The following is a 23,847-nucleotide window of genomic DNA, read 5'->3' as shown; positions in this document are numbered from 1 at the left end:
ATAGGGAATACTGCAAATACTGACATGACATATTTTAGTTAGCTACGGCAACAATGATTTTAAGAGTATTAAAGATAAAATATTTTTACATTTCATAGAATAACATACTAAGTGATATTTTTATTTTCTGTCTAGTATTTTAATCATAAGGTAAACTTCCATCAATGCCACTGAAGTCAATAGGAGTTTTGCCTAATTATGAAATACAGAAGGAAAGCAGGATTTGGGCTATTATTCAAACAGAAAACCTGTTCGGTGGACCTGAGGTAGACCATTCGTTGGAGCTGGCTTGGTAACTCAAATTTTCCTGTGATATTTATGTATTTTAATGTGAAGCTTTACTATGCATGATACAACTAATGAAAACACTACCAAACCTGAAGATAAATATAATGGATGGGGGAGGAGGGCTCTTGGTGGTTAATATGGACCCAGCCTCCAAATTGTTTTACAGGATTTTTGAGGTGGTGTGTAGGAATGTCAGGGGGAGAAGACAATTTCAGCACAGTTCCCCCACTATCAAAAGGCCAGTGATTGAAAGCTGTGACCAAATGCACCCCAAAAACCAGGCAGCTTAACTTCTATACCCAGAAAGATAATGGAGCAAATAATTAAGCAATCAATTCGCAAACACCTAAAAGATAATAAGGTGATAAATAACAGTCAGCATGGATTTGTCAAGAACAAATCATGTCAAACCAACCTGATAGCTTTCTTTGACAGGGTAACAAGCCTTGTGGGTAGGAGGGAAGTGGTAGATGTGGTATATCTTGACTTTAGTAAGGCTTTTGATACGGTCTTGCATGACCTTCTCTTAAACAAACTCGGGAAATACAACCTAGATGAAGCTTGTCATAAATATAAAGGGAAGGGTAACAACCTTCCTGTATACAGTACTATAAAATCCCTCCTGGCCAGAGGCACAATATCCTTTTACCTGTAAAGGGTTAAGAAGCTCAGGTAACCTGGCTGGCACCTGACCAAAAGGACCAATAAGGGGACAAGATACTTTCAAATCTGGGGGAGGGGAGGCTTTTGTTTGTCTGTTCTGTGTGCTTGCCAGAGAGAGATCAAGAAAGCAAGCAATCCAACTCCATTAGAATTAGTAAGTACTAGCAAGGAAATGCGTTAGTTTACTTTTGTTTTGGCTTGTGATTTTCTCTGTGCTGAGAGAAAGGTGTATTCCTGGTTTTATTTTTGTAACTTTAAAGTTTTTGCCCAGAGGGAAATCCTCTGTGTTTTAAATCTGATTGCCCTGTAAGATTAGCTTCCCTTCTAATTTTACAGAGGTGCTTCTTTTACCGTTTTTCTTTCTAATAAAGTTCTGTTTCTTTTAAGAGCCTGACTGATTTCTCTATGTCCTAAGACCCAGGGATTTGGGTCTGTGACCACTTTGTAACCAATTGATTAGGAAATTATTCTCGAGCCTGCCCAGGAAAGGGGGTGTAAGGGCTTGGGGGGATATTTTGAGGGAAACAGGAACTCTAAGTGGTCCTTTCCCTTATTCATTGTTAAATCACTCGGTGGTGGCAGCTTACCCTCCAAGGGCAAAGAGTTTGTGCCTTGGGGAAGTTTTACCCTAAGCTGGTAGAAATAAGCTTCGAGGCTCTTTCATGCGGGTCCCCACATCTGTACCCTAGAGTTCAGAATGTGGAGGGAACCCTGACAAAGCTATTATAGGGTGGGTGCATAACTGGTTGGAAAATTGTTCCCAGGGAATAGTTATCAGTGGTTCACAGTCATGCTGGTAGGGCATAACGAGTGGGGTCCTGCAGGGATCAGTTCTAGATCCAGTTCTGTTCAATATCTTCATCAATGATTTAGATAATGGCATAGAGAGTACACTTATAAAGTTTGCGGACGATACCAAGCTGCGAGGGGTTGCAAGTGTTTTGGAGGATAGGATTAAAATTCAAAATGATCTAGACAAACTGGAGAAATGATCTGAAGTAAATAGGATGAAATTCAATAAGGACAGATGTAAAGTACTCCACTTAGGAAGGAACAATCAGTTGCACACATACATAGGGTGACTGAACTATAAAAGTGAGGGGCAAAACCACTCAAGTTATCTCTCCCTATCCATCTCTCTCTTTCACTTAAGAAAAAAAAGAAACAGCCTATGGACTTTGGGAGGAGATCCTGACCTGAAACGTGGTCAACAGTGTTACTGGGAACCTGTGGTAAGAATGTCACCTTGAACCAAGTCTAGTTTGTTAAGTTTAGTATTAGGATGCATTTTATCTTTATTTTTCTCGTGACCATTTCTGACTTTTAGTGCCTTATACTTGTACTCACTTAAAACCTATTTCTTTGTAGTTAAATAAACTTGTTTTATTCTTGGACCAAAAGTAATCCAGTGTTGTGAGCAGTGTGGGTAAATCCATTTACGGTAGCACACTGTTGTACATTGATTCCCTAAGAGGGGCAATGGACCTAACATATCTGGATTATCCAGGAAAGGGCTAGACAGCGCAAAACGTATGTTTTGGGGGGGAAATCCAGGACTGAGAGTGTGTTGGAGTCACCTTGCAAGTAGTAACCAAGTAGCCTAGTAACCAAGGCTGCTGGAAGCTAGAGTGTGGCTGGTGTTTGCTAACAGGCTGCTGGGGTCACCGTTGCTGACCAGGGTTGTGGCTATACACACTCAGGGTGTAACCTGCATGCTGTTTGGCTGTTTGTGAGGAGCCCAAGTTGCACAGATTGGACTCATCAGCAAAGCATTTTGAGGCACCCCAGGTTGCAGGACAGGTGTGAGATAGACCCTCACTGGTCTGGATTGCACCCCAGAGTGTCATACAGGCCATGAAGGGTGAACAGGTCTAATTGCCAAACAATGGAGTAGCCATCATAGGGACATTATCTGAGACGGTCTGCCTGGCTATCTGGGGGGGAAAAAAACAGTCGCTGGCTAAAAGAAGACTTCACATGTAGGCTCTATAAGAAAATCCATTGAGATATGTAGTAATTGGGTAAAGAATGTAAACTGGGTCTGTTCTGTTTCTGCAACTCAAAGGGAAGCCCATCTAGATGAGCTCGTAATGAACCACAAGATTAAATGAGTTTAGATATGAGTGTCAGCTGTTCGTTGTTTTGAAATAATTTTCTTTAATGCTTTGTTCTGTTTGCTAATAAACTCGTTTGTTTTAAGAAGGCTGCTGTTCACTATATCACTATGTACTGAACACCTGTGCTTCTTCCCTTCAGGAGTTTGTGATGACTCCCAAAGGGAAGAAACACAGGTGTCCAGCCAGACCTGCACAGTAATAAGCTAGCATAGACAGGGGGTTGTTTGCAGATCCTGGTCTAACAGAGGGAGAATTGCAACTTTCCACCCTGAGATAGGTCAGGGCACAAGACCTAATGTTTGAAGGAGAGAACTCAGAGAGACCAGAAGGGAGACAGAGGTGTAACTAGCCCTGTAACTCTGACTGTAATCTTTAGCAAACGTTATATACATTTAAAACACACACATTAAAAGGTTTTAACATATGGTGCATCACTTTCACTTCTTTCTACAGAAAGATGTTTCAGGTCAGTTCTATAAAGTTTCTTTTGTTGCTGGTAGTGAAAACGAACTAGGAAGACACAAAAGAGATTCCAAAACCTCTTAGTAAAAGCACTGATAATAGTAATGTTGAATATAAAACGTATATACCTTGCCCATGAGTGCAGTGGTGCATTTAGTAGTAAAACTCCTGCCTCCGAATGGATTTCTTTCAGAGAGGCTTTAATCTCTGACCTAATCCAAGAGAGTATGATACTTGAAAAAGCAGAAAGAAATTACTGCAGGGAAGTGGAGCCATGCTATATATTCAGGGATTTCACTACGTACAGTACAAGGTTTTAGAAATGCAATGAATACACTCTGAGGTAGAAGTGCATACTGGCAGAAGGGTGGACAGAATGACCCAACAGGTCTTTTCCATTTCTAATATCAGTGATTCCATGACTATTACACATACATTCCATTGGCATTGGTGCCATTACACAGATATAAAATATAATGAATGAGAGATATCAAATAAGCTACTAAAAGATCTATGAAAAGAAAAGGAGGACTTGTGGCACCACAGAAACTAACAAATTTATTTGAGCATAAGCTTTCGTGAGCTACAGCTCACTTCATCGGATGCATTCAGTTGAAAATACCTATGTTCACTTTTACTGACACTGACCCCAACCTCTATTTTTGTAGCTGCCAAAGCCAAATTGGTCCTTTGTTTTAGACAATCAGAAACCAAATTAGTCATCAAAGCAGCATTTACATGTGTTTTCTCAATGGTTAGAGATATTATTTAACAATTTGTATCCATTAGCAAGATTTAAAAATTTGACTAGATAACACATTTTGCATGGTAGACTTAGACTATGTAAGAAGCAACAGTATTTCTGCTACCATCAATATATTATTCGGAAGAATGTTCTAATCAGGAGTTTCTGCAAATTGCTTCCAGCAAACCAATGTTTGGAAGGTGTCCCACACCAACCATTTGACACTAACTGAGCATGCAAAGAGAAAGTGTTGCCTACTAAGATTTTTCCCCCACTTTATGCCTATGAACTTCGCATCATTTGTTATGATCCCAAGTTATGACACCTGACAACTTGTTCAGTACTCTGTGGGTTCTGTCAGCATACTGGTGGCAGTATCTGCCACTAGATTTTCTTTACACACAATGCCGGGAGATACTGAAACCACATTATATACAATCCACATTATTTGGATTGTCTCACTTTTATCCACTCTTCAGGTATGTATTTATTTTTTAGACATAGGTATTAGCAAATATAGAGACATCTGATGCCAGTACAGCAATGGTGGCAGTGAGGAAGAAATCCTCACAAAAATAACAGCACTCAGAGTGTTCCATAGGCTGTTTACTCAACCTATAATTGACTGGCACCTATGCTATAGTGATGGGGTTTGACAAGTGGTGACTGGACAGCATGCCATTTTAACAGATGGATGTAAGTACAAAGAGTTTATGTATGTGCCTCGGGTGGGTTTACTGAGCGCAGGATTCACAGTTGGGAATGTCCAAACATCTGTTTGTCCTGAGTTTACTTGCTATGTGTAAGGTAACATTCCAGCATTAATCCAGCTCGGGTCTGGATTAACGTTTTTTTAAAAAAAACAAAAAACAAATACAGACTGCAAACTCCTAAGGAAATTTAGTTTGGAATGGTTGATTCACTCTGAGTGTTGCATTTGGTGTGCGTGTATGTGGAGTGGGGGAAGGGACAAGAAAGAAATTCCAATGGGGTCCTCACTGTTTTAGATCTATTCAAGTTGCATTTTGTTAGGAAAGACATTATCTAGTCTCCACTATCTTAGATAGGACTTGAATTTAAGTAGCATACATAAAGTTTGCCGAGAGTTTGTATTAATGTTTCAGATAAAGGGGACAGCAGTAATGCCAGGCTCTGTTTGAATAACTGTATAGTTCCGATTCACTTTTTTCTCACTGTTTAGAGTTTTTGCCTCCCATAAATATTTTTCCTAGGAAGGTAGTCTTTATATTGTGCAATGGAGTCCACCTCCAATCACCACCAATCGGTCTGTTGGGTGCCATAACAGTGCACAACAAAAGACATTTCCAGCCCTTAGTCTTATACAGGCTTACTATTTAGGTATACTCTGAATACTTAATAATTCTATAACTGCACAAGCTGAATTGTACATTAAAATCACCTACATTCATTCAACATAATACTCCAGAACAGTCATTGGAACAGCCAGAAAAGTTTCAGAACTGTGTTCTTAAGGAATACACTTCCATAGCCCTAGTCTACACTGGGGTGGGGGATGGATTGATCTAAGTTACGCAACTTCAGCTACATGAATAACGTAGCTGAAGTCAACATACTTAGATCGACTTACTGTGATGTCTTCACCGCAGTGAGTCGACTGCTGCCGCTCCCTCGTCGACTCCGCCTGCACCTCTCGCGGCGGTGGAGTACAGGAGTCAATGGGAGAGCGCTCGGAGGCCGATTTATCGCGTCTAGACTAGACGCGATAAATCAGTCTCCGCTGGATCGATCGCTGCCCGCCAATCCAGCTGGTAATGTACACATACCCTTAGTATAGATTGTAGACCTACTACTATACTCCCTGGTCCTGAAGCTCTTGTCAAATCTGTCAGTGGTTTTCTACAAGACAAACTACTTAGACTAATTTAGCCTGATTAAAAATTGCCATTTAGTAGCCACCTTCAGTTTACCTGAACATACCTCTTTGATCAGCAAATCAGACTGGAAATCTCATGAGTTCAGGAAGTCAAAGGATTTCCATTACTTCTTTTTTGAAATCATGTCAGAAATATTATGCTGTACGCTCGTTGTATTTTAATATTTCACTTCCAGTCCATAGGCAGGCCTGGAAGTTCAGGCAGTTCAGATGTACAATTAACCCTTCCAAACTTCAATAGTGATTTTGTTGGGTGGGTATTCATTTTATCAGAACTAGTTCTGCCATACCAAGGTTCTATGTTAGGGAGGGTAAACATCAATTATAAAGAACATCACATCCACTCTGTTCTACTCAAAAGAGTTTCATGGCAAATCTAGATAACAATTTCTCACAAACTCATTAAATAAGCCTTTTTACACAGTGCACATTGATACTAGATAAAGGACAATAGCTTCAAGGATTCACAAGACCCCTGAATGTTTTGCTGCTTCCTGGCAGTGAAAGTAAAAAAGCCACGGAATCTGTTTCTTCTTCTGCTTTTCTCTTCTCTTTTTGAATGAATGTAGCTGGTGAAAGGCAACTGCCAACCTAAGAGAATTATATCTTCTATTCACAGAGAAAGAACAGCAAATCAGAGTTCCTTCACAACACCTCTTATGTGCCTTGGCCATGTCCCTAAGGATAGTCTAGTTCAGTGGTTCTCAACCTGCGGCCCAACCAGCACACAGCTGCAGCTCATGAGACATCCTCAGGGAAGTAACTAGGAGTAGGAGGGGCACCTGCACCAGGTGCAGAGCTGACAGGGGGTGGGTGGGATGCAAAAATGGGGCAGCGCAGGATCGGGCCAAGCGTCAGCCCCCACCTTTTCCCTTGGCAGAATCAGGCCCAGCAGCATTGGCAGGAGGCCAGGATGCTCAGTGCTCCTCCTCCCCACAGGATCACGGGTCCATTGACCCTGGCTGGAGTGGGCTCCCTGGCACTAGGACCGCAGCGGCAGATGGGCAGGGTGGGCTGCAGGGCTTAGCTATGTGCAGCTGAGGTAGGAGACCAGCAGGTGTGGGGAAGAGGGCACAGGGGCTGGGGTGAGTGGAGGGGTTGCAGGGGGCTAGGGCTGCAGAGAGGGGGTGCAGCTGGTGCATGAGGGACAGACTCTAGGTGTGGGGACTGGTGGCTGGGCACAGTCCCTGGATTGGGGGTTAGATACTGGGACACAGTCCCTGGATGCAGGGGGAGGGGAGGTTGAGTACTAGGGGGCAGTCATGGGGGGGAGCCTGGGGGCAGTTGCTGGGGGCCAGTCCCTGGGTGGGGGACTGGATGCTGGAGGGGGCTGTCCCGAGCGGGGGGTTGTGCCAGCCCAGTGTTGGGGGGGGGGAGTCTGGATGCAGGGAGCAGGAGGACAGTCACAGGGGGGTTGAGTGATGGTGGGGCATTCCCTGGCTGGGGCGGCAGTCTAAGAAGAGGCTGAGGGCAGTCCCTGGTGGGTGGGCGGGGATAGATACTGGGTCACTGTCCTTGGATGGGGGGCTGGATGCATGGGGAGCTGGCTGAGGGGGCACCTTGCACTGAACAGGGCTCCCAGTTTTTGTAGGCAGGCTCTGCAGCTGCTCTCTCCAGGCTCTCAGCCCAGCTTCGCCGCCAGCAGCAGTGCGGAAGTGAGGGTGGCAATACACTATGCCCTGCCACCCTTACAGTGAATTAGTTAATTTTAACAGTTAATGTTTTGACTTATTTTGCTAATTTCAGATGCACTTTGTAGACATTTGCCAGTGCTGAAAGGAAAGGTACTGTGTCAGTTTGAATCATATTGCTGTCACATATCAAATACTAAACCTGCTTTTGTGTAGCTGTACAGCTGGTATATATATTGTGTGGATGCGGCCCACATAGCACACAGAGAGCTGCACATGCGGCCCACAATGGTAAGCAGGTTGAAAACCACTGGTCTAGTTTCTGTACTTGTTCAATCATAGCCTGGTTTATAAGAGTGCCTATTGGGGTCCCAACCATAGCGGTGGCTTTGTGTATACTAGGAAATGGGAAGAGATCAACAGCCCTCTTGACACAGGTCACAGAAACCCATCATTCAGTCTCTTCAGACCAAGCAAGACAAACTGGACAGATAAAAGGCTCCATTTCCCATCACCAGTCCCCTAACCGTTGCTCTGGTGTCTTATTATATGTTTGGACAGTGCCAGACACATAATTAGTGCTACTCTAATATGAGTACATCAGTAATACTAATATATGCAGCACGTGTGTAGGGGTCTTCAGGTCCCATCTATTCTTACTTCGTGCTGTAGAAGATTTGAGGCCCAGCCACTTGAGCTGTGGTCTGTGCTGCTTACTATCTTAAACAAGACTATCAAAATTCTTGTATCAATTGGGCACCTTACATTTGAAATGGACAGCTTGTCATATGCAATACACATAAATTAAAAATCCATCTTACATCTTTCTTTCAATTCAATATATCTGCCATAATGAGAAATCTTTCAATGGAAAAGATTAAGTAATACAATAAAAAGTTTATTATCTGAGGATTTTCTAAATTATACATATAAATCCAGCCCAATCTCACTTTTATTGAAATACTGTATAAACATTACCAAGTCACAGTCCTACTTCCGAGCTACTCTTAAATGAATCAGGCTACATCATTCATTGGAAGTAAAAAAAAAAGACTCACTTGTCTAAATAAAGTTCAACAATTTATTGTATGGAATACACATTTAATACAGCATCAAAGTGTACAGTGATGTAATGGAACTTTGAGAGAAATTTTTTTACCATCTGAGTACATTATCTCATTTATTAGGAAGAGAGGATTTGGAGGACACCATTTTCTCAGTCCTGATTACTGTGGTCTCCATTCTGCCACCTTTATTCTTGCTGCGTAATAACTTTCTCTGCAAGTAGTTCCATTGAAATCAGTGGAACCAGACATGTATTATAGTAGTTTCCCAAGCGTCCCGACCCACCAGTGGGTCACAGGAAGGTTCTAGATGGGTTATGGGGCCCTAGGCAAACACAATTCTCCCTACCTGGCGGGGAGCAGAGAACCCGGGAGCGGAGAAGAGTAGATTGGAGAGTGCGCTCACCCTGTAGCAGTAGCTCCTGTTCCACAGAGTGGGGCCCAGCTCCCCACACTGGGCGTTGTGGCCTGTTGCATGCCCCTCAGATTTGGCCTGGCCAGCCCATTTCCAGATCTCAGGGGCTCCACAACCCCCTGCACCAGGTCACAACACCCCTCACTCAGATTTGGCCTGGCTGCCCCTCTGTCCGGAGGAGCAGCTGGACCAAATCCGAGTAGGTTTGGTTAACTAAGACTCCTCATAAATCTAAACACAATCTTATCATTACAGCAATACAGCAAATACTGTGCAAACAAAACAAATGAATAATAATAATTATAATATCAAACACACAGATTTCTTCAGTACCAGAAGGTATACAGGCTGTATATCCCATTCATTGAGAACTTACACAAGTGATTTGACATCAATGTCACCACACTGAGCTGAACAAGCAGCAAGAACTCAGTTCTTTGAATGTGACAGTACCCTTCTCTTTGTGGTTATCGCTTTCCTACAATTAGTAAAAGCAGACCTGTGAGCATTAGCTCTTAGGGCAGAGATTTTCACCTTGCTTCCAGCATGGCTGTCTCTCTCTGGATCTGCCTGAACTAACTCAAGATTTCTGAGCAGGAGTTCCATGCCCCTCTCCCCACATACATAGGGTCACTGGGTGTCTGGTTTTCTACCAGAACACCTGGTCAAAAAGGGACCCTGGTGGCTCCGGTCAGCACCGCTGATCGGGCCGTTAAAAGTCCGGTCGGTGGCACAGCGGGGCTAAGTCAATGGTGGCTCCCGGTCAATGGGAGCTGAAAGCTGGTGCTTGGGGTGAGGGCACTGTGCAGAGGCCTGATAAAAGGGAAGGGTAACCACCTTTCTGTATAGAGTGCTATAAAATCCCTCCTGGCCAGAGGCAAAATCCTTTCACCTGTAAAGGGTTAAGAAACTAAGGTAACCTTGCTGGCACCTGACCCAAAATGACCAATGAGGGGACAAGATACTTTCAAATCTGGAGGGGGGGGAAAAAGGTTTTTTGTCTGTCTGTGTGAGACCTTTGCTGGGAACAGATCAAGGATGCAAGCCCTTCAACTCCTGTAAAGTTAGTAAGTAATCTAGCTAGAAAATGCGTTAGGTTTTCTTTGTTTTGGCTTGCAAATTTACTGTGCTGGAGAAAATATGTATTCCTGTTTTTGTATCTTTTTGTAACTTAAGGTTTTGCCTAGAGGGATTCTCTATGTTTTGAATCTGATTACCCTGTAAGATTATCTTCCATTCTGATCTTACAGAATTGTTCTCTTATCTTTTTTGTTCTTCTAATAAAGTTCTGATTTTTAAGAATCTGATTGTTTTTTGGGGTCTTAAAAATCCAAGGGGTTTGTGCTCAATGTGTTTATTCTCAAGCCTCCCCAGGAAAGGGGGTGTAAGGGCTTGGGGGGATATTTTGGGGGAAGATGTCTCCAAGTGGGCTCTTCCCGGATTCTTTATTAAATCACTTGGTGGTGGCAGCGTACCAACCTAAGCTGGTAAGAATAAGCTTAGGGGGTCTTTCATGCAGGTTCCCACATCTGTACCCTAGAGTTCAGAGTGTGGGGAAGGAACCTTGACAAGGCCCCTGGCTGCCCGTAGGAGCCAGAGGGGGGTCATGCCACTGCTTCGAGGAGCCACAGCCAATGGGATCTGCAGGGACGGCACCTGCAGATGGGGTAGCGCAGAGTGGCCTGGCCACGCCTCCGCGTAGAAGCTAGAGGGGGAACATGCTGCTGCTTCCGGAAGCTGCCTGAAGTAAGCGCTGCCAGGAGCCTGCACACCTTCCCCCCCTCCCACACTCCAACCCCTGCCCCAGTCCTGATCCCCCTCCCACCCTTGAACCCCTCGGTCTCAGCCCGGAGCACCCTCCTGCACCCCAAACCCCTCATAACCAACCCCACTTCAGAGCCTGCACCCCCAGCCAGAGCCCTCCCCCTTCTCTCCCCCAATGCCCTGCCCCAGCCCACAGCTCCCTCCTGCATCCTGAACCCCTCATTTCTGGCCCCACCCCAGAACTGACACCCTCAGCCCAGAGCCCCTCCCACACCACAACCCCCTGCCTCAGCCCGAAGCCACCTCCCGCACCCTGAACTCCTCATTTCTGGCCCCACCCTGGAGCCTGCACCCCCATCCAGAGTCCCGACCCCCCCTGCACCCCAGCCTCCTAAGCCAGCCTGGTGAAAATAAGCGAGTGAGTGAGGGTGGGGAGAGTGAGCGACAGAGGGGGATGGAGTGAGTAGGGGTGGGGCCTCCGAGAAGAAGCAGGGCTCAGGGGAGGGGCGGGGCAGGGGTGTGGCAAGGGTGTTCAGTTTTGTGCGAGTAGAAAGTTGGCAACTCTACCCATACACACACATAAAACATACATCTCAAACACACATAAGACAGTATTCTTAAACATCTAATAACAACAATTCTTAACAGGGAATCCCTAATTAAGTTTGGCTCCAGCATATTCCTGCAGTTAGTAAAAAAGCAGGCCTTAAGCATCAACCCTCAGGGTAGTGATCTTCCCCTCCCATCTCCTCTAGTATGACTGCCTCCCTCTGGATCTTGATGAATTAACTGAGTTTGGTGCCTTTTTTTCTGACATACTTGGGAATGGAATTCATAGAATCATAGAATATCAGGGTTGGAAGGGACCCCAGAAGGTCATCTAGTCCAACCCCCCTGCTCGAAGCAGGACCAATTCCCAGTTAAATCATCCCAGCCAGGGCTTTGTCAAGCCTGACCTTAAAAACCTCTAAGGAAGGAGATTCTACCACCTCCCTAGGTAACGCATTCCAGTGTTTCACCACCCTCTTAGTGAAAAAGTTTTTCCTAATATCCAATCTAAACCTCCCCCATTGCAACTTGAGACCATTACTCCTCGTTCTGTCATCTGCTACCATTGAGAACAGTCTAGAGCCATCCTCTTTGGAACCCCCTTTCAGGTAGTTGAAAGCAGCTATCAAATCCCCCCTCATTCTTCTCTTCTGCAGACTAAACAATCCCAGCTCCCTCAGCCTCTCTTCATAAGTCATGTGCTCTAGACCCCTAATCATTTTTGTTGCCCTTCGCTGGACTCTCTCCAATTTATCCACATCCTTCTTGTAGTGTGGGGCCCAAAACTGGACACAGTACTCCAGATGAGGCCTCACCAGTGTCGAATAGAGGGGAACGATCACATCCCTCGATCTGCTCGCTATGCCCCTACTTATACATCCCAAAATGCCATTGGCCTTCTTGGCAACAAGGGCACACTGTTGACTCATATCCAGCTTCTCGTCCACTGTCACCCCTAGGTCCTTTTCCGCAGAACTGCTGCCTAGCCATTCGGTCCCTAGTCTGTAGCGGTGCATTGGATTCTTCCATCCTAAGTGCAGGACCCTGCACTTATCCTTATTGAACCTCATCAGATTTCTTTTGGCCCAATCCTCCAATTTGTCTAGGTCCTTCTGTATCCTATCCCTCCCCTCCAGCGTATCTACCACTCCTCCCAGTTTAGTATCATCTGCAAATTTGCTGAGAGTGCAATCCACACCATCCTCCAGATCATTTATGAAGATATTGAACAAAACCGGCCCCAGGACCGACCCCTGGGGCACTCCACTTGACACCGGCTGCCAACTAGACATGGAGCCATTGATCACTACCCGTTGAGCCCGACAATCTAGCCAGCTTTCTACCCACCTTATAGTGCATTCATCTAGCCCATACTTCCTTAACTTGCTGACAAGAATACTGTGGGAGACCGTGTCAAAAGCTTTGCTAAAGTCAAGAAACAATACATCCACTGCTTTCCCTTCATCCACAGAACCAGTAATCTCATCATAAAAGGCGATTAGATTAGTCAGGCATGACCTTCCCTTGGTGAATCCATGCTGACTGTTCCTGATCACTTTCCTCTCATGTAAGTGCTTCAGGATTGATTCTTTGAGGACCTGCTCCATGATTTTTCCAGGGACTGAGGTGAGGCTGACTGGCCTGTAGTTCCCAGGATCCTCCTTCTTCCCTTTTTTAAAGATTGGCACTACATTAGCCTTTTTCCAGTCATCCGGGACTTCCCCCGTTCGCCACGAGTTTTCAAAGATAATGGCCAAGGGCTCTGCAATCACAGCCGCCAATTCCTTCAGCACTCTCGGATGTAACTCGTCCGGCCCCATGGACTTGTGCACGTCCAGCTTTTCTAAATAGTCCCTAACCACCTCTATCTCCACAGAGGGCTGGCCATCTCTTCCCCATTCTGTGATGCCCAGCGCAGCAGTCTGGGAGCTGACCTTGTTAGTGAAAACAGAGGCAAAAAAAGCATTGAGTACATTAGCTTTTTCCACATCCTCTGTCACTAGGTTGCCTCCCTCATTCAGTAAGGGGCCCACACTTTCCTTGGCTTTCTTCTTGTTGCCAACATACCTGAAGAAACCCTTCTTGTTACTCTTGACATCTCTTGCTAGCTGCAGCTCCAGGTGCGATTTGGCCCTCCTGATATCTTTCCTACATGCCCGAGCAATATTTTTATACTCTTCCCTGGTCATATGTCCAACCTTCCACTTCTTGTAAGCTTCTTTTTTATGTTTAAGATCCGCTAGGATTTCACCATTAAGCCAAGCTGGTCGCTTGCCATGTTTACTATTCTTTCGACTCATCGGGATGGTTTGTCCCTGTAACCTCAACAGGGATTCCTTGAAATACAGCCAGCTCTCCTGGACTCCCTTCCCCTTCATGATAGTCCCCCAGGGGATCCTACCCATCCGTTCCCTGAGGGAGTCGAAGTCTGCTTTCCTGAAGTCCAGGGTCCGTATCCTGCTGCTTACCTTTCTTCCCTGCGTCAGGATCCTGAACTCAACCAACTCATGGTCACTGCCTCCCAGATTCCCATCCACTTTTGCTTCCCCCACTAATTCTACCCGGTTTGTGAGCAGCAGGTCAAGAAAAGCGCCCCCCCTAGTTGGCTCCCCTAGCACTTGCGCCAGAAAATTGTCCCCTACGCTTTCCAAAAACTTCCTGGATTGTCTATGCACCGCTGTATTGCTCTCCCAGCAGATATCAGGAAAATTAAAGTCACCCATGAGAATCAGGGCATGCGATCTAGTAGCTTCCGTGAGTTGCCGGAAGAAAGCCTCATCCACCTCATCCCCCTGGTCCGGTGGTCTATAGCAGACTCCCACCACTACATCACTCTTGTTGCACACACTTCTAAACTTAATCCAGAGACACTCAGGTTTTTCCACAGTTTCGTACCGGAGCTCTGAGCAGTCATACTGCTCCCTTACATACAGTGCTACTCCCCCACCTTTTCTGCCCTGCCTGTCCTTCCTGAACAGTTTATAACCATCCATGACTGTACTCCAGTCATGTGAGTTATCCCACCAAGTCTCTGTTATTCCAATCACGTCATAGTTCCTTGACATCACCAGGACCTCCAGTTCTCCCTGCTTGTTTCCAAGGCTTTGTGCATTTGTATATAAGCACTTGAGATAACCTGTTGATCGCCCCTCATTCCCAGTATGAGGCAGGAGCCCTCCCCTCACAGACATTCCTGCCTGTGCTTCCTCCCGGTATCCCGCTTTCCCACTTACCTCAGGGCTTTGGTCTCCTTCCCCCGGTGAACCTAGTTTAAAGCCCTCCTCACTAGGTTAGCCAGCCTGCTGGCAAAGATGCTCTTCCCTCTCTTCGTAAGATGGAGCCCGTCTCTGCCCAGCACTCCTCCTTCATGGAACACCATCCCATGGTCAAAGAATCCAAAGCCTTCTCTCCGACACCACCTGCGTAGCCATTCGTTGACTTCCACGATTCGACGGTCCCTACCCAGGCCTTTTCCTTCCACGGGGAGGATGGACGAGAAGACCACTTGCGCCTCCAACTCCTTTATCCTTCTTCCCAGAGCCATAAGTCATAATTATGGCCGATAGATCAACTAATGCCTTCCTGTAATATTGGCCTCCACTCTTGGAGATGTCCTATTAAACGTGCTTTGAGAGTTTGTGAACTTTTTGCCCTTTGTTTACCTACTCGTCCCAGACTAGCTGGAGTCAGTGGAGAGGTGCTCCACTCTTCTGGCAAAAAACAAAACTGACTACTGCTGTTTCAAAGGAACAGTGACAGAAGCATGGGTTATATAAGGGTAGCAGTATCAAACCCTGTACTGTTTGTTGGGTACTGAAAATGTGCATCTTGCTGTAAATGCATGTACTATAAATGTACAAAGCACAGCCACCACTCCTGCTTCTCATTACCATATTCTCTTATTTGGAGTAGGGATTCCAGTCCATCTCATCAGCCTATTCCCTGTGACAGAGATCCTCTCTGCCAATGATGATCTCTTGAAATATGCAGAGTGTAAGATCACTATTATACCCCTATTGTTAGCTGCTTCGCACATAACTAAAAATACCTTACATGGTTGTGTCCTTCCTACACACTACTCCCACACATTGCTTGCAGTTAGATCAAGGCCTCAAACTTGTTCTTAACATCCAAACTAAACCATATATTATGCCGATATTGGCTAGGTGGAGATAATTCATATACAATATACTCACATCCTCTAGTACTGCGGTGACAAACAGTCTGAGTTAGACTTTGGAAGCCACCCAAGTCTGGCAAAAAAAATGCCAACAGATGTGACCCGGCTATAGAATATGCCAGGCCCTCATCATGAAGGGCTATTAAAAAAATCTACTAAGTGCTTCATCAGAATTACAAATATTATCCAAACCCCTATTCCCTGTCTGAATGTAGTTAGACTGCAAAAAAAACTAATACAAGCTCACCAGCTGCTGAGTAGATTTTCGCAACAGCTGCTATTCCCTTAATGAACAATAATTTAGTGGGGGTGGAGTGGGCTGGGGAGAGGTAGGGTTGGATAAAGTACCACTTTTTCTTTTAGTGTTGGAGAGGTTATAGACGACCAATGGTGATGCAAATCAAACTCAGCAATTTGGTTATCCACTCTGAGTCTCGTCTTTGGTTCCAAACAGTATATCCTCAGCAAACATTTCCAAATGAAAACTACACACAACTTTACTGCTGGTCTTGAAACTGCCAACAGATATATAACTGAAAACAATTCTAAATCTCACTGACCAAATGTTTACTTATCGGTTCCTGAGCCATAGACCTCAAGTGGCCAAAGTCATAATTATGGCCGATAGATCAACTAATGCCTTCCTGTAATATTAAAATAAAATAAGAATGTCTGTGTCTACATCCAACTCCCCTGTTTCAAATGACAAGAGCTGACCTACCATCCCTGTACTCTTGCATGAAGATTCTGGCTAAAACCAAAAATATGCAATTTTTTCCCCAAAACTTAAGAAAACCCATATTTCTGTAGTTTGGCAGGTTTCTTGCCTGCAGCCATCCCACTGCAAGCTCTGACTTTGTCATCTCTCATAAAAACAAAACAAACAAAAAAAGCAAGGGGTAATGAAACAAATAGTGACTGTCTCGGGACAATAGTTTAAAAGATGGGTGAAAATAGTACCTTTGATTGTACAGATTGTCCTCAGACTTGTTATTGCCTTTGGGGGCAATCAATATATACATGTGATACAGCTGGAGATATGAACTTTAGCATGAAATGTGAAACCAAGGTCCCGAACAATCATGTTTAGCAGAGAGGTAAAGTCAGTTTTTGCATGAGTAAATGCAAATACTGACTAAATTCCATTTTGTGTAACTACATTTTATCTACTTAGATTGTAAGCTCTTTGGGGCAGGGGCCATGTTTTGATCTGTGTCTGTACACCACCGAGCACAAGGGTTCATGACTGGAGCTCCTAGCCACTACTGCAGTATAAATAAATACTAATTATAGTACTTATCTAATTTCCTTCTGTACAGTTAATTGGAAATGGTTATTCTTATCTCTCTGCTCTAAGCTGTTTTGTAATATTGCTATGTGCTGCTGCATACGAACCCCAAAATGGATGCACACGTGATTCACGACTATATATGGTAGTTTGAACTTGGGGATCATTCATTAAAAGGAATGCATAAATATAAATTATTATTTATTATGATTAATGTATCCAGTTGACAAGACTCATGTAATTACAGCATCCATCTTGTAAATTATTCTGACAGAGAATATACATTGTCCATTAGAAGTTCCCTACGTTAGCTTTAAATATGTTTTCCCTTAAAAACAAAGTGGGAGGTTTTGTAAGAAGAGAGCCACCAATTTGAATGCAGGTTTCTCTCCTCTCTACAACATCACATAGGACTCTGAGAAGTCCAGTACTTCCCATTTCAGTGACTCACTTTTATTAAATGTATTCTTATTTAGTACCTCACTATATTATGGAGACCTGTAAGGGCCATACATCAAAAGAATAAGCAGTAAAAACAAACCATAAAATATGAAACAAACATAAAATGGTATAAACATGTCACCATTTACCATAACTCACTGACACTAGTTCTGAGATGAAAAAGTTAAATTTCGATATGGCACATTTCAACTCTTTAAAAAAGTTAACTGAACAAGTTGCTAATGGGTCAAATTCAGGAAAGCTGTTTCAGAGTATAAATGAAGCTCCATCAGTAAATGAAGCCCCCTATGGAGTATTCCTGCCTTGGCCATCTCCTGGGATTTCTAGGAAAGCCCCAAATTTAAATCCTACCAGAGATCTATGAGATCTCTGAGAGCAGGAGCTGTTAAAGGGCATCAGTGAATCAGCACTCTTCTCAGTTGTTCTGACCATACACCTGTTTCAGCTTGTTCTACCAACTTTTTGCTTTACTTTGCTCCTACTGCCAATCATCTGTCATAAATAAATTTATGGCCACTTTTTCTGAGTTTGTGTGCACTATAGCCTTCCTCTGACTATACTAACCCAGGACTGGCCAACACATTTGAACACATCTGTTTTTGTTTTGCATTAAGAACAAAAATCATGTTTAACACTGTGCAAGTTAAAACATGAGTCAGTTAATATGGTGCATTTTCCCAGGGTAGAAATCCTGGGAATTTTAATAGTCATTTTACATGATGAACAAATGTTTATAAAGTCTACTGTAGATAAAACTCAGCTGTATAAGTTAACATGTTAAAACACAATTAAAAATCACAGAAAGCTTATGCTCAAATAAATGTGTTAGTCTCTAACGTGCCACATGTCTTCCTTTTCTTTTTGCGGATACAGACTAACACGGCTGCTACTCTGACACTTGCTCCACTGTATTCCTGTCCTCCAAGTGGATAATTTGACAGCCAGGATATCTTCCATGGATGACTTGTCCAGAAAATTTGTAGAGTATATATAAACAAACCTTGGCTTATGTTCGTCTCTTTGTAAATTATGTATAGGAAATATGCCTAACTACAAACATAGAAGCAGCCATTCATGCTTTAAAAAAAAAATTGGTGAATATCACCTTAAAAGAAAAAGGCTTTCTTTGAAAATCCTCCCAGAGTCTTGTTACTTTATATCAGCTTTCTTGCATTGCTACAATATAGTTCATTAGAGGAATTCCTTAAATTTACTTTTCTTAGATCGAATTATATAATCTTTCCTATGTATCAAATTCAATGTGTTTATTTCTAGAGGGGAAATAAAGGGGAAAGAGATAGTGAGGATGACTGAATTGATGTCTAGGCACAAGAGAGAGTGAGACAGGGATGCTTTATTAGCCCTAAATAAGGCTATATTTTTGTTTCTATATATGGGAGAAATTATACTTGTAACTCTCATTCACACTAAAGGGAGTTGAACATGTGAAATCCCTGGGGCGCTGTAAGGATAATCTATCTCTGTGAATTTCCTGGCTTTTGTTTATTTGTGTCTCTTACCTTTAATGTCATTTTATTACCATTATTTCATTTAAAATAAACAACCCAAAACACCACCACAACAAAAAGATATCTGTTCTGCAGTGGTTACACTGATCAGGAGATAATGAGATTATTTTGTTTTTGGCCAACATAAATTGTCACTTCTGCTTATCACTGATTCCTAAGAATGCAATATTTTCCTAGTGGGCTTGGTGCAATATGGCTTATGAAATGACATGAGATGTCAGTTACTGAGAAGATTATGTCTATTACAATCATGTGACATAATTTGTATTGAGGAAAATAGGACCTGTATATTCTCCTCTTGTGTAAAAATGCATGATACGCAATATAATGGAGAAATTCTGGGGCTCTGCATTTTGTTTTGGATGCATTAGCACCACTCACAAGGAGGATGAAGGTGCATTGCTAGCAGGAAAATATGCTAAGAAAATTAGTGGCAAGTGGGTATCTAGCAGAAACCAAGTTGCCCACTAAATACAGATCCCACCAAGCTCACAATCCATGCTCCACCCTGTCCCCTTTACGTTGACTGAAGCTCCACAAGGTGAGCTAAAGTATTATTGTTATAATAAGAATTTTATTTTACACAGGTAGAGAAATGTTCTGCTTAAAGAAAATGTTCTCAAGCTCCTCCCTGGGTTCCCAGGCCTGCCTTCTTTACCAACCTAGCCCTGTGCCATATGGATATATTGCAAAGTTTATTGAAGTGGTACTACATGTGTGTGCATGTGCATTAAAGTGTGTGTGAGAGATTTCTCAATAGCCACCTTTCCTTGCCACATACTCACCCACCCATTGTCAGAATTTCCTCACATTCCAACTATGCTGCACGGAAAATTGAGCATAGGATCCATGTATTAAGATTAGTCTGTATATAGTCCATTTTAATTTTCAGAAAATATCAGCCGTAGCAGAAAAGTAATAATTTTTTCACAGTTGAGTGTAAAGCCACAATCTCTTGGTTTCTAAAAATACAATATGATCACAATGGATGTACAGGATAAACCTTGTATAAGGCATCATATACACAGCAGTGCAAGATAAAGGTGGGAAATCTTCACTACCACTGAAAAATACCCTTCTGCAAATCTGTATTCCAAGCTACCCATTATCCATAACTCTTCATCTTCTGTACCAATCAAGGAGAAGGATGCAACCTTGCTAGCCATGAATAGACTCCTACCAGCATTTTTCTTACCTTTGTCATTTCTTTCCAGCAAGAAGAACCCTCTTTAGTATAAGGTATTTAAGGTGATACAATTTGGCAGCCAAAAACAGAGACGCCTCAGCACAGAATTTCATCAGATGCTTAAGGGTTACATCCTGGACCTACTGAAGTCAGCGGGAGATTTGATTTCCATGGGACTAGAATTTCACCCACTGTATTTGAGACAGCTGAACTCAGGGTGAGGTTATCAAAAGTGCCTAATGGTAATCGGACCTAATTCCCTTACGCTGTTGGGAAAATCCCATCCTTATTCCAGCAGATCATTTTTAATTAACTTAATCACTTTTTCAATTCATGTTATTCATTCAATAAAAGTTAACTGTAAACTTCAACTCAAGTCAATATGTAGTTGTTGTAGGTATAGTTCATGTGTAATATATAAACACAAGGTCCGCAGAGTGCGATCAGTGTGATTTATACATTACCTACATGCATTTCTTTTAATTGAAGTGTTCCAATACACTATTCCTTCCTTCTGTCTGTTGGCAAAGTGTATTTTCTGCTTAGTTCCAATGTAAATCAGGCTGCCAGACCCTAATAAAACAAGTCCTGATTAACAATGTAAATATTGCTAAAATGCTTCAGTTTCAAACTCTTTAATAGTTAGCAGGGTTTCACGGTGCCTTAGATTTAATGCAAATAGTGTAGTCTGAAGCAATGATTAACTTTATAGCTGGAAGATAAAATGTGGATAAAAGAGCTATTGCTTGACAATAGCATTCAGAGAAAAATGGTTAAAAGTGTTGAACTTAAGTTTGGGCTGTTCAAAGCATGTTAGGTGAAGGACAATTGTCTACATGATGTAACACACTTTTCTGGACCATCACCTTTGCCACCAAACAACGCAGAAATAAGAACATGCTGTAAATTGTTACACATAAGTAAAGTAGTTTCATTTAAATGAGAATAATCTTGTGTGTAAATTTACTTTCATGTGTGTATGCAAGCTTGGGGCCCCTAGCTACTACATGACTTGCAGGTTCAGAGCTATTAACTTTCATAAAACACTACTTGCAATCCACTGTATCTACCAAAATATGTTGTCCATCTGGTAATCAAGATTTCCCCATTGTTGAGGAAAGGGAAGAGGGAAGGGAACATACACTAAATGTATTGAAACAGTGGAATTTCATAGAACCAGGGCTCACATTGCTACACACTAAATCCATACAACTCTACATATGTAGGATGTGAGGTGGGACTTTTAAACCGATGTGTGCTCTGCATGGGAAATCAGGGCCAAATTTACAAAACACAGTCTCCATTTGCGTGTCTCAACTCTGCGTGAACAACCACCTCTGACTGAACATTCATCAGCACAAACTCTACCATCTTGTGTGCTTGTGATTGGTTTTTGTGCATGTAATTTTATAAACTGCATAGGCAGGTATTAATAACTGAGAAGTGTGTTTATGCACACATGGAGCCAGTTTGAGACTCTCTGTCAACATGATCATAATAAAACGAAGGGCTTTCCCCAGACTCCTTAATCAAAAATGTTCTTTTCCCACACTGCACTGTAGTCTTATGTGTGTAGTTGTCCACAGGGCTTACAGTTATCTCTAAGAAGTACCAGCTCTGTCATTGCTTCAGGATTCATTGTGATTTTCAGAAATGTGCAGTGTAGATCTAACTCTAATACTACTGAAAATCAATGGTAAAATTCCCATATGACTTCAGTGGGAGAGAGTCTGGCCAGCATTGAGCACTTTTGAAAATCCCACCCTTTGTTCTTAATAAACTTGTAGGACTTGGACGTCTTCTTCAATACTTCTGTCTCCATCAAGTAACCTGCTTCAGAGCCATATCAATATTTATTTTTGTTGGGCTGCAATGGGGCTCACCTTAAGCCCTTGGATATTCAGCTGGTTGCTGACTTTCCAATCCAGAGGTGTCTGTGTTTAAACAGCAGGTGAAGGGATTTCTCTTTGAAGATCACTTTAAATGTTCTTCAGGATGAATGGCACTATATAAATAAATGTAAGTTTAATATTGATGATTATTTTAGTTCTGTGTGTCTGTGAATTTTGAAAAGCATCACTATAATTTCATATGTGCAACTCTTCTTACTGCATATTAATATCGACACCCTGTAATGGGGTTGGCACCCACCTCTCGCGAGTGCCCCCTTCTGATTGGGCATGTCTGAGTTCTTTAGGTCTGGAGATCTCATTTAGTCATTCTCAGGAGGGTTTTCAGTGACTCAGCCCTCCGGCCGAGTCACATTGACTGCACATTAGCCAGCACAAACTCCTTCCGGGGTATACACTCCACAGGGGCCTATCTCAGTACCTCCCTGGTGGTGTCTCTCTGTAGCCCTCCTTGGGCTTTAGTCTTTAAGTAGCCCAGCCCTGGTATGGGGCCTTATCCCCAGGACTTCCTCCCTGGAAAAACTATCTTTCTGTAGTCCTCCCCAGACTCAGTCCTTACTCAGTCCCTAGCAGCCAGCCAGCCAGCCAGCCAGGAGCCTCTCGCTCCCCCGGTCCCATCCAGCAGATTTATCTGTCTATAGTCCTACTGCTCTTCCAGGTAGCCAAACCTGCCATCCATTCTTATCCTGCTACTGTTCTGTTCTACAGCTCCTTTTATATGGCCCTCCTGGGTCCTGGTTGGCTGCTTCCCCTGCAGTCACTCTAGCCTGCCTGGAGGACCTCTCCACTGCTCCTTTCCTGGGATGGGTGTGGCACAACCCTGAAGCCTCCAGCAGGGGGCCTTTGGGCCTAGTCCACCCCATCACACACCCATACAACATTTTATGCATCTGATTCTCCAATGCCTTATATACTGTGTTACCATATACGTCTGCACAAAGTTAGTGTACACTCTGGTTTGGAAGGGGATCACACAAAATATTGGTGCTAGGGATAGAGGATCAGTGATGTTTCTACAACTAGACTGGAAGATATTTTGCTAAATTTCATTTTTCTTACCAAAATTAAAATTTCTGTTGGCATGCAAGGATAGCATGCAATACATATAACACTTTTTATTTTCAGAGGGCCAAATCCTGAAGTCCTTAATCAAACCTCCTTCAGACAAAAAAACAACAACAACAACAACCCTTTATGGGAGTTTGGCCTGAGTACAAACTTCTGGATTTAGAACTGAATGTTTTCTTTATTATACTGTATTTTAGCACATATTAAAAACCTATTGTCTTTTCATAATCTAACTGAAATAGTTGATTTATTTAAGAGATTACTTTTGCACAACAATGATATTCCTATCAGAAACAGGTAAAAATCAGTGTGAATGACATCTTGGTTACTGTTTGTGGAGAAGACTTGGTCTTCTCACAAGAGATGAGTGACTGACAAACACCTGAAGGTACAGACTCTGAGCCTTTGAAGTTCTGAGCAACCTCAGCTCTCATTGAAATCAATCCAAAGAACTCAATTCAGTAAACTGAACTGAAATTAAGGGGTGCTCAGATTGCTTAGCACTTCAAAGATCCTGTCCCAGATAATCAGAGAATAAGTGTCGTCAAAATGTGCTCATAAGCATCGAAGACTCAACTAAACAAGCATGTGTTCTTGTGAGTAGTGTGTGT

General features: G+C 43.0%; 1 protein-coding gene and 1 long non-coding RNA gene across 2 annotated transcripts in view; one reads left to right on the top strand and one right to left on the bottom strand.

Annotated features, from left to right (window-relative positions):
* Positions 1–23,847, bottom strand: part of LAMA2 (laminin subunit alpha 2) — a 472,624-nt gene that overhangs the window by 204,714 nt on the left and 244,063 nt on the right. The gene's annotated exons all lie outside the window — the stretch shown is intronic.
* Positions 1–23,847, top strand: part of LOC141984897 (uncharacterized) — an 82,280-nt gene that overhangs the window by 48,918 nt on the left and 9,515 nt on the right. Inside the window, exons 2-3 of the long non-coding RNA XR_012638836.1 lie at positions 136–292; positions 2,105–2,183. This is a non-coding gene — a long non-coding RNA (uncharacterized LOC141984897). The remainder of the gene's footprint in view (positions 1–135; positions 293–2,104; positions 2,184–23,847) is intronic.

This window comes from Natator depressus, chromosome 3 (assembly GCF_965152275.1).
Source record: "Natator depressus isolate rNatDep1 chromosome 3, rNatDep2.hap1, whole genome shotgun sequence".
Classification (NCBI taxonomy): Eukaryota; Metazoa; Chordata; order Testudines; family Cheloniidae; genus Natator; species Natator depressus.
The sequence above is the reverse complement of the archived record's forward strand: the minus strand, read 5'-3'. Positions and strand labels throughout refer to the sequence as shown.